Below are 3,381 nucleotides of genomic sequence, written 5' to 3' on the forward strand. Positions count from 1 at the left end.
AATGAGAACACATATGAATATATCAATGTGAAAGAAGTGTCTCATTAGCACAAAAAATGTAGAAACCATATAAAAGAATAGATTTATGAAATCAAAAGAAGAGGAACATGAGAATCATGCAAAACGTTTTCAAATGAAAACAATTCAACCAAAAGAAATCATAAATCAAAGTTTATATTCAAAAACAATGTTTGATCAATAAAGAAAAATTTTCTTTACATAACTTGATCAAACCACTCATAGAATACATTATAAAGCATATTTAAAATTTGAATCATCTATTTGTGCTTATATAATGAATTCAAAATAACAAATCAAAGCAAAATTTTCATAGCTCAAAAGTAACTCATGAACTATGGATTTGAAAAACTAAAAATCATCTTTGATTTTCAAAAATCAAGAGAGGCAACTATATCTAGCTCTTGAGCTAGTATTAACCCATATAAACATTTTTGCACCCGGTAAACATAATTTGGGAATAAACACCCAATAAACCCGGAGGGTTATATAAATACAAACCTCTCATTAAAGCAAAACCAATGATCATGAAAACAAAAGAATTTAGCCAATAAAAGGAATTGTTTTCATAAAAGTTTAAAATACATTTTTCGAAACCAAGAAAAAGAAAAAATACTAAAATTCTTGGCTTTAAAAATTATTTTGGCACCCAAGTATTCTTGGTGCCGGTTTGTTTAGGGACATGACCCCTATCATTAAAGCTCAAAGTCCTAGGGTTATGAACCCTCTTGGACATATATGGTGCACGGGATCGGTCATAGCAATAATTACTCAAATGACCCTTCCGATTGCAATATGTACAATGGAAAGGAAGCATTTGCTTATGTTGACCATTAAAAGGTGCACGTGGAACATTTGCAAATAAAGATTGTCTTTTAGAATTATTTTGCAAATGAGAAACATCATTAAACAAAGGTGGTCTACTTGAGAAATTTGGCAAGTTTGAATAATTTTTTAAATCATAACAAAACTTTGCCAAATGGCCAAATCTACCATAAATATCACACTTAAACACATGTGGTCTATGAAAAACATTTGACAATCTAGAATTCTTTTTCATGTCAAAGCAAAACTTTGCCAAATGGCCAAACCGACCACATAGATCACATTTATACACATTAGCATGCTTATGATGAGAAATAGATGCATGTGCATGTGTGTGTACATGTGATGAAGAAACTTGATGAGATGCACAAGAAGGATTAATATTCTTATGTTTTTGTGCATCATAGCAAAATTTAGCTAAATGGCCTTTACGACCACAAATGGAGCACTTGTAAACTTTGCTATACAAGTGTGCATAGTGTATGGGTGATTTACTAGATTTAGCACACTTGTCCATGAGTTTCTTATGGTTATCAATGCATATTTTCAAAGTTGAATCTAAAGATGAAATACTATTTTTCATAAGATTCAAATCTTCATTTTTAGGCACATATGCATTTTTAGAAGTAGAACATAAATAATCATTTATAAAGGAAGCAGTATTATTTTGTATGTTCTTTACTTCTAACATGGCATTATCTCTTTCATGAGTTAAACTAGCAACGTTTGAAGTTAAAGAAACATGATCCAATTTTAATTTTTTATTGTTTTCTTTAAGGATCACATTTTCATTTGAAATAGTTTCAAACTTAGATGCTAACAACTCATGATCGGATTTCAAAATTACATGCTTGCTTTGTAAATTAATGAAATCATTTTGTAATTTCTTATAGGCATGTAATAATTTATCACTAGCACAAGCAAGTTCATATTAATGAAATCATTTTGCAATTTCTTGTAGGCATGCAATAATTTATCACTAGCACAAGCAAGTTCATCACTATATAAATTATTATCGGGTTCGAACTCGCAAACCTCACTAGGGCTATCGCCTAGTGCACGTGTGCATGAAGCTCCACATGAGCTTGAAGCCGGATCCTCCAAAGCTTGTCGGATCGCCTCCAAGTCCCCTTGATGTGCTTCTATAAATTTACAAAGTTTGTAAGCACTATCAAAATGAACAAACTTGTTAGACATAGATGAATTAAAAGCATTTAGCAAATATTCTAACAAAATATTGTTCATTGTAAACATACGACGATCATTTTTATTCCACTTGGATTTCTCCAAAATGGGCACAATATAAGCATCATCTATAATTTCCCAGCCTCGTTAATCCGCTTCGTTGCGTGTCACTTGGCTTCGGTGTTGTGGACTGACGCTCGTGTTTAGATACGTCACCCGATGGTTCGTTGGTTTGTCGAATCACCATGCCGAGCTATGTTCAGGGACCTATAGACAGTTTTATACGCCTACAGATACCCCCTCCAAAGTATTTCAGCCTCGTTCTTTTATAGAGGAGTCTGGAATACTTTGGATATGATTATCCCAACTTTCAGTTGGTGTAACGGGACCTTGGAATTGTTAGACCCTAGAGGGGGGTGATTAGGGTCTTATGCTAATCTAATCCGATTAAATGCCAATTAAAATTAATTAATAAGTTATCTTAGCAAGTATGAAATACCATAAGATATATGAGCTAGGATAAGCAATATAAACAGTGAGATATATCCTATATGATAAAATATATATGCAAGGATATATAAACTAACACAAGGGTAAACAATATGAAACAAGATAGAGGATGATATGAATAATGAGACAATGGCGATATGAGCAATGAGTACAAATATAAATAAACACCAAAGCACATTCAAACACACAATATGATCACGGAGTTCAGACCTTCCGTCCTACGTCTCCGCTCCCCACTCCCGGGGAGAAATCCACTATCACAACCGAGTTTTCTACGTTCACCCGAATAACGTTTACACCTCACAGTGTCGGTTTTCAACGCTCACCGAACAACGTCACTCCTCACACTTCGGTTTTCTAGTTCACCGAAAACTTCACAACACACTCGGTTTTCTAGCTCACCGAAAACCTTACACCACTCACAATGTAACAAATATAAATTTGTTCTCTACAATAGATGAGAACTCAATTAAGCACAAACTCAATGTTACAAAAATACAATAAGCTCATGTGGGTGTGTGTAACAATGAGATTCAATGAAAACTTAACTCAATAAGAACTAGCAAAAATATTGATATGAAATACAATAGTAGAAATGCTAGGAAATAGAGTTAAGAAAACTTCTCTAAAACACAAAGGAAGGATGATGAAATGTTGAAGATGAACTCTTCAATAGTTGATGTAAACTCCTCTTTGTAACAGCAAACACAAACAAACTTAAACCAAAACTAAACAGGTTTAAACCCTTGTTTAAAACTTGTTAAAACATTCTCTTAGCTTGAAAAGAGATCAGCAATTGGGTATTTATACCCACTCAAGATCTCAACAAAAACCCCAAACCAA

This window comes from Asparagus officinalis, chromosome 10 (assembly GCF_001876935.1).
Source record: "Asparagus officinalis chromosome 10, Aspof.V1, whole genome shotgun sequence".
In the NCBI taxonomy this organism is placed as follows: domain Eukaryota; kingdom Viridiplantae; phylum Streptophyta; class Magnoliopsida; order Asparagales; family Asparagaceae; genus Asparagus; species Asparagus officinalis.